Below are 13,178 nucleotides of genomic sequence, written 5' to 3' on the forward strand. Positions count from 1 at the left end.
GCCATGTCGGCGGCTGTCTCCTCCAACCCCCCCCCCCCCCCCCCCCCATGCAATGTTGTGGGCCGCCTGTGACAGTAATTGAGGGAAGCTGGCCGGAACAAGATGGAGGGAGGGGTGGAAGGAGGTAAAAGAGGAAGGATGGAAGGCGGCAGATGAGAAGAGCGACGAAGGAAGGGGGGGGGGGGTGACCATTCATCTGAAACCCATGGATGTGGAATGGCATATTACAGCTCTAATGTGTAATTAGATAGATAGGGAATAAGGTTAGTGTGTGCCGAGGGAGGGGGGGGGGGGGTGACGTGAGCGAGGGCGGGGTGCTGAAATGGCTGCGAGCGCAGTGCCATCTAGTGGCGAGGGGTCACATGCGCCGGGGCGCGTGATGGGAGGGCATCAAATGAGGCGCTAATAATGATTCATGAAAGATTGCCGCGCATCCCGGAGACAAATCGCTTGTTTCCAAAACAGCACATTTGTCACGCGCGCCGTCGAATCGTGACACGTTTGCCGCCACGCGCCGTCAGCCAAGTGAGGGTCTTTCAGACATCAAACATTCCGCAGGAATCAAAATAGGCGGAAATGCAACACAACGTCTCCCACGAGACACGCACTTTCCTTAGTCTAATTGTGAATTTGGTACCTGGTCATGCTCTTGCATACCACCACTATCACATCACAATTATAGAAACCATAAGTTTTATACAAACGGAATATGTACAACATCTGCATGTAGCATCTCACAAGCAGTATTCCGTATTTAACATGACAAAAAAACAAACATTCAATATTGTGCGAGGTTATGATAAGTATGTGCAGATCGCTACAGAAGTGCTTTGCTAGTTAAAGTTCTGCTCTGACCAATCAATCAGAGGATGGAAAATGCTGACGTCATCGAGGGCCAGCGCTCTCTCTCGCCCTGTGAGGATGAATTTCAAATTGGATTGATTAATCCATCAAATTAATACATCCATTCCTAATATAGAGTAGTTTAAGTTAATCATTAGAGGTTTTACAGGGTGGCAATTGGTAGCAGGTGCCAGGTGCCATCTTTAACTATTTATATTAGTTTAAAAAAAATCACTTTTGTTAACAAGAGTATAAAAACCTAGAATTTGTTTTTTTGTACATTTAGAACAGATATAAAATGTGTGATTAATCGTGAGTTAACTAGTGAAGTCATGCAATTAATTACAATTAAAAAAATTAATCGCCTGACGCCCCTAATTTTTTATAACTTTTTTTTATCGCATCAGGCAATACATTTTTTTTAATTGTAATTAATTGCATGACTTCAACAGTTCAGTCATGATTAATCACACATTTAAATCTGTTCAAAATGTACAACATTTTTTGTTTCTAGGTTTTTATACTCTTGTTAACAAAAGTGGAAAAAAAAATTTAACTAATAGAAATAAGTCAAATGAATTCTTGATGTCTATAGCCTTTAATGGCAGTGAATGAGTTCAACATTTTATTATGAACATTTTAATCACCAGTTTAGAATCCACTCCCATCTCTGACTTCCCTTTTCCCTTTTTCCTTTTCATTTTGACTTCTGAAATCTGCACAATAAATGACATTACAGTAGATCTCATCTGTTTATTTATTTATTTAATCAATTTAGTTTCGCTAAAAGACAATACAACCCATTCGGAAATTCTATAATATTTCTGCACAATAAAATGCAGTTGACTGCTATTTGCGATGTTAATTAAAGAAATAAAAATGTTATCATATAAAAAAGAAATGTTATATTTTTATTGTTTAAATAAAACCCTTCAGGTCCCTGTGATTAACCTGCAAAAAAAAAAAGAAGCTCCTCAGATTTGGATAGTTGCTCCTCAAATGAAGCAATTGATTAACAAAATTGCTCCTTCAAAGAATGTAATTTTTTTCAAATTTCAAGCCATGCATGGATTTAAAAGATTTTTTACTTGGAGCTGCTTTCACCTGTTGGCAACTTCTACCAATTGCGTGCAGCATAACAGCTAAATGTCACTTCACCGTGTTTGTTTCGAAACCTGAGACTGTACCTAATGTTATGGCCAGTAAATGTACAGTATGCGCCATGCAGAGACAAACAGAGAGCAGGTTGTAAACTTATGTTGATGGTGATTCCCCGACCCTTAATGAGAGAAGGAGGCTTCCTTCCCCTTCCTGATGACAGACAGGTGTTGGGACCTCTTGGGAACACTTTGGTCACATGACAGGAAGCTGTTAAAGCTGTTGCGCCACTTTGTAAACAAACAAATTATCATCCTGCTTCACAAGGCCGACACGTTTTTGCACATCCTCCTCACACAAGTATCATTAGTAATGTCAGCGTCAGTGGGCCATTTACAGAGGATCTAAAAAGTCTACACACCCCTGTGCAAATGCTACCTTTTTGGGATATGAAAAAAAACATGAGACCAGCATAACTCATTTCAAATGTTTCCATCATTAACTCATTCACTGCCATTGACGGCTCAATAATTCATTTGAACTATTTATATTAGTTAAAAAAAAATAATCCACTTCTTAACAAGAGTATGAAAACTTTTTTTTTTTTATTGTACATTTAGAACAGATATAACATTTCTGATTAATTGTGAGTTAACAAGTGAAGTCATGCTATTAATTACAATTAAAACATTTAATCGCCTGACACCTCTAACTTTTTAATGATCTTTTTTTTTTTTTAATAATCAACTCAAGTCATCATTTGGAGCCTTTTTTTTTATTGTCCAAATCCTCTGATTTCAGCATATCATCTGCAATTAACTGATTTCAGTAGTCTTTTATTAAAAAAGAAAAGATTATTAAAAAAAGATTTTATATCTGTTCTAAATATATAAAAAAAATTCTAGGGTTTCATACACTTGTTAACAAAAGAGGAAAAAACATTTAAACTAATAGAAATAGTCAAATGAATTTTTGACGTCTATAGCCGTCAATGGCAGTGAATGAGTTAATGTGACTTATAACCTTTTAAATTTCACTGCTCACTCATTCACTGCCATTGACGGCTATAGACGTAAAAAAATCATTAGAACTATTTTCTATTAGTTTCACATTTTTTCCCCACTTTTGTTAACAAGAGTATGAAACCCTAGAAATAAATTATTGTACATTTAGAACAGATATAAAATCTGAGATTAATCGTGAGTTAACTAGTGAAGTCATGCGAGTAAAAATTGTAATCGACTGACGACGCTCATTTAAAAAATCTTTTCTTTTTTCTTACTGAAATCAGTTAATTACAGATGATATGAAGAGTATGAAAACCTAGAAAAAATGTATTGTACATTAAGAACAGATATAAAATTTGTGATTAAGGTTGAGTTTAAATAATTAAGTAATTAAACAAAAAAGAAAATATTATTTAAAAAATTTGAGGCATCAGACGATTACATTTTTTAATTGTAATTAATCGCATGACTTCAATAGTTAACTCATGACTAATCACATTTTATATCTGTTCTAAATGTACAATACATTTCTTTCTAAGTTTTCATACTCTTGTTAACAAAAGTGGAAAAAAAAAAGTGAAACTAATAGAAATAGTTCAAATGAATTTTGACGTCTATAGCCGTCAATGGCAGTGAATGAGTTCATTTCAATGGGAAACAATGACTCTATTTATGAACGGTTCGGGTTACAAACGGTTTCACACAACCAATTGAGTTCATAAATCAAATTTTCACTGCGCTTTGAGAAGTTTTTACTGACTTTTGAGGTCCATTTTTTCCCCACCATATTTTAACTCAACTCCAAAATTGCACCAGTTATGCTACTTTTGATTTTGAATATCCCACTTTAAAAACTGAATCTAGTATATGCTTGCAGCGGGTCATTGTTTTCCAAAAAGTGTCCCGAGTACCCCCCCCCCCTCCCCCTCCCCCAAATCAAAAAGCTCAGTCGCACACATTAACCCCAATGTGTGTATACCCTTATGGTTCCATTACACGGGCCAGTGACTGCGCCGTTTCTCCTTCCTGCAGCTTCCCCCTGACGTCTCATATTGCCCGGAGGGGACGGTGTTGATGTGGGGAGGCGTGAGAGGGGGGGGGGGGCATGTCTGATCCCACCCATCAGCACCACCTCAACCTGCCACCTTCTACTCAACAGCTGACTTCCACGTGCTACTACCACCATCGCTCTTGTTATTGTGATCGTTCTAATAATGAGAGCAGCGACGCTCAATACATTCAAGTAGTTCAAAATGGAAGCTCCCCCCGCTAACATGCACGCCGGCGAGCCGCAGGACTGAGCTGAGCACACGGACCTCATGAGGCGTTCATGCAGCGCCCCCTGCAGGCGAAACACTTCCGTTCTAACACGCGACGGCAATAGCGTAATAAGAAGTGCAACGTATCCAAAGTCCAACATGAGAGGCATAAAGTGATCTTTGTGAGGTTCTATAAAAGTCAGCTGCTTTATTGGTGCAATTACATTGGTTTATTTAGTTGCTTTATTGTGTTTCTTTTCCAGGTGTAGCGCAATTATGATTGATGAATTATAAAAACGCCACGTGTCAATGTTCATATAAATACTAAATTACTATTCATATTTTTTTAAACTACACAATATAGCGGGGAGGGGTGAGGGGGGGAGTCACTGTCTCATAAATATATGATTATTTTCGTATAAGATCTTTTCTCGAAAATATACAGATTTACATGCTCCTTTTTCTTGAATATATATGACTTTTTTTTCTCAAAATGATGTGATTTTTTGGGATAATTTTGTTTTAATACAGTGGATGTAAAAGTCTACACACCCCTGTTCAAATACTAGGTTTTTGTGACCAAGAGAAATCATTTCAAAGCTTCTTTTCATCATTAACATATCTTAAGGGGGAAAAAATAAATAAATACATAAAAATAACATCTTGCATTTAAACTGTATACAACCCCTTAGACCTTTTTCCCCTTGTCTCTAAAATATAAAACCCTTTTTGTTACAAAAATGTACCTATATACATAATATATACAAAATATATTCTCAAAAAATATACACACAAATGTACTAAATATGCTAAATAATTCCAAAAAAGAAGTAAAAAATAACAAATCTTGAAAAGCCGCTTGGACTTATTTGATTAATTTTATATGTGCGTAGCTTAACTCATTCACTGCCATTGACGGCTCTAGACGTCAAGGATTCATTTGAACTATTTCTAATAGTTTAAAAAATAAATCCACTTGTTAACAAGCGTATGAAAACCTAGATTTTTTTATTGTACATTTAAAACAGATATAACATTTCTGATTAATTGTGAGTTAACTAGTGAAGTCATGCGAATAATTAAAACAAAAAAATATATTTGCCTGACATCCCTAATTTTTTAACAATCTTTTTTTATTTTTAATAATCAACTCAAGCCATCATTTGGAACCAATTTTTTTATTTAAATTTTTCCAAATCATCTGATTTCAGCATATCATCTGTAATTAACTGATTTCAGTAGTCCTTCATTAAAAAATAAAAATTCTTAAAAATTAGTGGCGTCAGGCGATTCAAATTTTTACTCGCATGACTTCACTAATTAACTCACGATTAATCGCAGATTTTATATCTGTTTTAAATGTACAATATTTTTTTTCTAGGGTTTCATACTCTTGTTGACAAAAGAGGGAAAAAAATGTTAAACTAATAGTTAAATAGTTCAAATTAATTTTTGACGTCCATAGCCGTCAATGGCAGTGAATGAGTTAACAAACAAATGAATTAGACCAACAGCCAATTTAAGGTTTATATCACCAAAGCCACTTTTAATGTTTCTTCAATACACCAGAATGTATCAATTCTTTGACACCGTTTCTAAAAAATTCCATTCATTTTCTTGTCCACTAATTTTCAAATAAGATGTTTTACAAAGAGTAGAATAATAATCATCATCATCGTCATCATCATCCTCTCCCAAGCAGTGTCAATCGAAACCCGAGCATTGAGCATCCGCCATCCTGTGAGATTTAATTTACGGCTTATAAGTAGAGGAGAAAGCGTAACTACGATAAAACCCAACCATCAATCACCGATTTTATTCACACAATGATGCGCTTCTGCTGTAAAAGCTTCATGTGATGTGAATAGCAAATTTTTTTTTTCCCCTCTTCTTCTTTCACCTCCTCCCACGCGCCTCCGACAGCGGACGTGACTAACTTTGGGCCGGAACCCATTGAGGGGAAGAGCTGATAGGATGTAATGAAGCCTCAAACATGACATCCTCAAGCTTGCTGCTGGACGATAATCAGGCGGGGGAAAGTTCAAAGGTCGTCACAGATACAAGTCGATGTCTGTGTACATGAGTAAGGGCTATGATTTTTTTTCATTTGATACATTTCCATAACTTTTTTGTCATATCTTAACTCGGGTGCAATCAGTCCGTCTGTGATCGTACTCTGGCGCATGAAAATGCTCCGATACTACGACGCCTGATACTATTCCGTCCTCCCTATTTTGCCTGATAGCGAACAGTTCTTCAAGAACAGTCAATGTGTGTTTGCTGTGTCTCCAGCCATTCAAACACCCTAAATTCTTCACAAAATGCTGTTAAACCTCCAATGTGCACGAGAAATGGTTGCCCCCCCCCCACCAAAAAAAAAACTACCCAAAACGAAAAAAATAAGAAAAAAACCACAAATCTAACAATTTATTCATTCATTATAATTTATTTTTTATTTTTCATTAAAGTGACATTTATTCCATGTTCAATAAAAACTTATTTAAAAAAATAAAATAAAATATTTGTGTATAATTTAAAATGTGGTATTGGTACATTATCAAAAAGAGGGAAACTGACTTTTTAATGGCTTGATTTTAAATAGCTGTGCAGCTAGGCCGGCAGAAGATCCTCCATTTTCAGGCAAAAGGTAAGCAGAGCTGCATTGGGTTTTATTTCTAATAAACGCCACATAATTGATTGCTCACCAAAGACGCCAACATAACGTTACAAGCTCATCATGCAGCCTCTTATCCCCACCTGTAGTTGTCATGGTAACAAAATGCTTACTCCCCATTGGCCCAGCAGTATACAGGGGTGGGGTGAGCAATGGCTGACGTGCATGAGACAGGACTAATCCCGTGTAATAGGCTGATTTCATCCATGTATTTTCTATACTGATTTTTAGGGGTGGGAATCTTTGAATGTCTCACGATTCGATTCGATTCCGATTTTTTTGGCCTGCGATTCGATTCAGAATCGATTTTCGGTTGAGAGCGATTTTTTATTCAGAATGATTTGATTGACAATGATTTTGCTTCAATCTATAGATGTGCAAGGAATTATAATGATCTACTCCAGTCTCACTCGCTAATGCTAATTAGCGCGCAACTCGCAGCACTTTTATCACTCAAAAGAACGGCTCCACACTGCAAAAAAACAACTTTTATTGGAATAACTTGATCGTGACTTTTTCCTTTTACTCTCTAATGCGGCTACAACTTAACAGTGTATTAGACCACGTGGAACCACACTGCCCCTCAGTGGCCAAACCGGGTACAACATGAACAGCGCTCCAAATAAAGGCACACAAAGACAAAGGCAAGACAGTATAAAATAATTTAAATAAAATAGATTTTGGGACATTTAAAATCCATTCTGAATCGTAATAAATGAGAATCACGATTCTTATGAGAATCGACTTTTTGGCACACCCCTACTGATTTTCTTCATTAGGACGAGCTGACTTTGAGCGTATAAAATGCATGATTTAAAAAATATATATATTACATTTATAATTAGAGAAATATCAATGCTATTTTTGTTAGCCGGCCTATGTTGTTTTGCATTGTGTGTTAGCATTAATAGCCGGCGGGTTTGGTTAAGTACACTGTTTAGTTTTACAATAAACTTCAACTCAAACTTTTGCATCATACTTTTTCGTAGGTTGAAAAACTACAATTGTCCTTTTTATGTGAACAGTAAAATAGCGCCAACATTGTTTATATTTTCGCAAGTATGTACAAATAAAGGGCGCTCCTCAGCTGTCGTTCAGGAGCAAACATTTCCCACATGACTATTTTTCATTTAGGTTGTAAATAATCCCTTTCAAAGCCACCTGTTTAAACTGTGTGGGCGCATGCCGAGACGCCGCCGGTAATGACGGGATGATGTCACCGGCGGTTAATCGTCAACCAGCCGCAATGCAGATATGTAAAGTCGTCTTTTATTGCAGTTTCACCCCGCAGATAAAAAAAAAGGCAACATCAACTCCATTGTATGTTTTTATCTGGTTCACTTAGCAGCTTAAATATGATTGATGCTAACACGCAAACACTTGATTTTTTGTGTGCGTAGTCAACTTTGTACGGCCGTGTGGGTGGAAGCTGTTCTGACATTTATTATCTTCCCTCGCTCCCACCATTTTGCTCTGTCCGCAGCCGGATCGCTGCCATCTTGTGTCCTTCCGACACATGCACACAAACACACACACTTTTTCACCCTCACCTGCACACACACTAAGGTTATTAACTCATTCACTGCCATTGACGGCTATAGACGTAAAAAAAAATCATTTGAACAATTTTTATTAGTTTAAAAAAACAAACATTTTTTGTTAACAAGAGTATGAAAGCCTAGAAATAAATTATTGTACATTTAGAACAGATATAAAATTTGCGATTAATCGTGAATTAACTAGTGAAGTCATGCGAGTAAAAATTTTAATCCCCTGACGCCGCTCATTTTTAATAATCTTTTCTTTTTTAATGGACTACTGAAATCAGTTAATTGCAGATGATATGCTGAAATCAGATTTGAAATGTTTAAAAAAAAAAAAAAATGGCTCCAAATAATTATTAAAAAATTAGGGGTGTCAGGCGATAATTTTTTAAATTGTAATTAATTGCATGACTTCACTAGTTAACTCACAATTAATCAGAAATTGTATATCTGTTCTAAATGTACAATAAAAAAATCTAGGTTTTTATACTCTTGTTAACAAAAGTGGAAAAAAATGTAAAACTAATAGAAATAGTTCAAATTAAGTTATGATGTCTAGAACCGTCAATGGCAGTGAATGAGTTAATTAAGACTTTGAATTTAGAAATACAGGTATATTGAAAAAAAAAAAAAAAGACCGCCGGTTGCGTGTCATGGAAGTGAACGACGACCTGGCCTACTACAGTTTTCAATACGGATTCCACTTGCTTTGTCCAAAGGAAATATTCCAATCATATTTAACGCATTCACTGCCATTGACGACTATAGACGTCAAAAATGAATTTGAACTAATAGTTTCGCTTTTTTTTTCCACTTTTGTTAACAAGATTAGGAAAACCTAGGAAAAAAATATTGTACATTTAGAACAGATATAAAAATGTGTGATTAATCTTGAGTTAACTAGTGAAGTCATGTGATTAATTACAATTAAAAAATTTAATCGCCTAATGCCCTTAATAAAAATTAAAAAAAGATTATAAAAAATTAGGAGCGTCAGACGATAACAAAATTTAAGATTGTAATTAATCACAAATTTTATATCTGTTATAAATGCACAATAAAAAAAATGCTAGGTTTTCATACTCTTGTTAACAAAAGTGGAAAAAAATATTAAACTAATATAGTTCAAATATTATTTTTTTACGTCTATAGCCGTCAATGGCAGTGAATGAGTTAACCTAAGCCGCATTTTGCAAACATTGAGGTCGCGTCAGTCCGTCAAAAAGGGTCAAAAGTGTCCCGCAAGGAGGAACTGTGTTGTTGTGCAACTTTGGAGCAACGTAAGAACTCGTTTAGTAATTGTCGCCAGGGTGCGATGGGACACAAATAACATGTGGCAGATGTGTGTGACGGGCCAGTGGGTGAGCAGGACAGAGGCTCTGCTGAGATAAGCCAACGTTCATGTACACTATGACAATGAAGGGAATAAAACTGTTACAAAATACGATGGGGGGGGGGGGGGTCCTAATGTTAAAAAGTAGTAGGCTAGTCATAGTTTTGTTGTACCTGAAAAATCTTATTTTATTTGTTCATTTATTTCAGGCAGCAATCAACCTCAACATGATATACATTTTTCCAAACAATACTCAACTAAACCTGGCCTGAGAAGGAGTGGGAGGGAAAAAAATGTATTTAGTCTCACCCCCAAATCTCATTAACTCATTCCCTGCCATTGACGTCAAAAATTCATTTTAACAAATTAATTAAACATTTTTTTCCACTTTTGTTAACAAGAGTAAGAAAACCTAGAATTTTTTTTATTGCACATTTAGAACAGATATAAAATTTGTTATTAATCGTGAGTTAATTAGTAAAGTCATGCGATTAATTACAATTACAATTTTTTATCACCTAACACCCCTAATTTTTAATAATCTTTTCTTCTTTAAAAAAACGATTTAAAAAAGAAAAGATTATTAAAAATTAGGGGCGTCAGGCGATTACAAATTGTCATGACTTCACTCGTTAACTCACGATTGTTCTAAATATCCCCCCAAAATTCTAGGTTTTCATACTTTTGTTAACAAAAGTGGGGAAAAAAAGTTAAACTAATAGAAATAGTTCAAATGAATTTTTGACGTCTATAGCCGCCAATGGCAGTGAATGAGTTAATATTAAGCTTTGAAAACAAATGTAGCTACTTTCCTGCAAGCTTGCTGTTGTAACCAGCAGCGGTTTTCATGAACACAAAAAAACGGTGTGTTTACAAATAAGACAAACAGAACTGAAAAAAAAAATGTTCTATCTGTTTCAGTTTTGCAGCAATTAGCATTAGAATATAGATAAATTTCAAGATTATTCATAAATCTGTTTAAAACAGTATTGTAAAAGAGCCTTTTTGCGACATGGCCCTGGTTGATCTCTTCTACTCGGCTGCCACCTGCTGGCCGTTTTTGTAATAACTACCATTACTCTAACCGTTCTCTTCAGTTCAGAGGCTGCGTCAAAGCCTTCTGTATGCTCTAGCATAAAATAAGATGAAAGATCAAATAGAACGTATTTATATGTTTTTGGGAGCAAATTAGTTAGGAGAAAATGTTGTAACGCTAAAGAAATGCAATAAAAAAAAACACACAAATATATTAGCAAATAAAAATGTGGTATTTTGAAAGGAAAGTCATATAATTTCAAGAATAGGTGCATTTGTTTTGTGTTTGTTTTTGTTTTTTAAATACGGTGTTCCCTCGCTATAACGCGGTTCACTTTTCACGGCCTCGCTGTATCGTGGATTTTTTTGCGTGCAATTTTGCATGCATTTTTTTTTTACAGTAAGTTTACAGTAAGGTACCTATTTTAAAAAATGTATGAAGAATGTTGCTGAGAATGTTTAAATAAGAGATCAATGTGAGAAAATATAAATGTCTCAATGAGAAAAGTGTATAAAGTGTGTGGTGAGGGGTTTTAGAGCCTTAAAATTTTTTAACAAATGTAAATCATAAAGCTAACTACTTTGCGGATTTCATTTATTGCGGGTATTTTTTGGAACCTAACCCCAGCGGAAAACAAGGGAACACTGTAAAAGTAATAAAACTATTAGAATAAATTCTGAAATAAAGAAAATTCAAAGAGAGAGAGAAATTACAAAATAAAGCATTTTGGGATATTTGCACAGAATGTAATGTCACATTAACATCGTGCTTTTGAAAATTCACAAGATGCCACTTGCTGATGACTTTTCATTCAGATTGTTTCCTCACTCAAACTGAATCATGAAACGAAAAAGAAAACTACAAAGCATGCAATTGCTGTCATCATACACACACCTAACAAACAAACACTCACGGAGGGGACTTCCAGAGACTTCCACCCACGCTCAACCTCCGTGGCTGCAGGCTGAGAAGCTTTGGGACATATTTGCATTCCTCACAGGTCTGCTCACGTGACCACGCACACACATATAGAGCAGAGCACCCAATACAGTAGCCCCGAGCCTCCTCCATCGTGGTTTCCGAGTTTGCGGTCCCATTATTTTGCTAATTTGTTTTGTACAATTATATAGTAATTATTTTTTGTTCTGCTTCTCTTTTATGTTGGGTGTATTTACACTCTCTGCCACTAGATGGCGACACACTATTATGTTTGACATTGAACTCTGAAAGAAGAAGAATGAAAACAGGGAGCATTTCAAGCCCAGCCTACTTTTTGCTGAAGACAATCCTCTTGAAGCCTGCATGAAACGCCTACAGAATGCGACGGCTGGAGGTTCGATGTATAATAAATAGGGGTGGGAATCTTTGAATGTCTCACGATTCGATTCGATTCTGATTTTTGGGCCTGCGATTCGATTCAGAATCGATTTTCAATTAAGAGCGATTTTTTATTTAGATTTTTGCTTCAATTTATAGATGTTCAAGGAATCGTAATGATCTACTCCAGTTTGACTCGCTAATGCTAATTAGCGCGCTACCCGCTGCACTTTTATCACTCAAAAGAACGGCTCCACATCGCAAAAAAACTACTTTTATTGGAATAACTTGATCGTGACTTTTTTCTTCTACTCTCTAATGTGGCTACAACTTAACAGTGTATTAGACCGCGTGGAATCACACTGCCCCTAAGTGGCCAAATTGGGTACAACATGAACAGCGCTCCAAATAAAGGCACACACAGACAAAGGCAAGACAGTATAAAATAATTTCAATAAAATCGATTTTGGGACATTTAACTCCATTCTGAATCGTACTAAATGAGGATCGCGATTCTTATGAGAATCGATTTTTTTGGCACACCCTTAATAATAAATATCAGCTGATCAAATTCGTGCCTTTACCTAGAGTTGGCCCAACTTGGTCGGTTAATTCATGTGTGAGCATCTAGTTGTGAGTTGTGGCCAACAGCAGCTCCTCGTCAGTGTCCTCATTTTGTATCGTTGGGTTTGGCTGTTTGCTCCATTCGATAAATTGCTGAAAGTGCATCTGTGACTGTGGCTCTCCTTGCCCACGTGCAAATTGTACAGCCTTAAGAGCCTCCACTTGTATCGGCTATTGTCTTCCACAGAGGACGGCGTTGTCTTCACATAACATAGGCGCGCGCAAGAATTTCAGCCATTTCATCAAGTCGTCTATTGAGAAGGTTTTGTACAGTTCACTTATTGTAATCTAGTGAGCAAAATCGAAACCTTAGGGGTCATTACAACCATCAAAACCAGCGTTATTGTTGTTACGTGTTGTATTATGGCCTACAATTGAAGGTTGATGCCAAAGTCCACCTTGAATCCAGGATTAAGTCCCCGCCCGTCAATGCTGCCCATTGG

This window comes from Leptonotus elevatus, chromosome 8 (genome assembly GCF_054856555.1).
Source record: "Leptonotus elevatus isolate MCC_2025b chromosome 8, RoL_Lele_1.0, whole genome shotgun sequence".
NCBI lineage: Eukaryota > Metazoa > Chordata > Actinopteri > Syngnathiformes > Syngnathidae > Leptonotus > Leptonotus elevatus.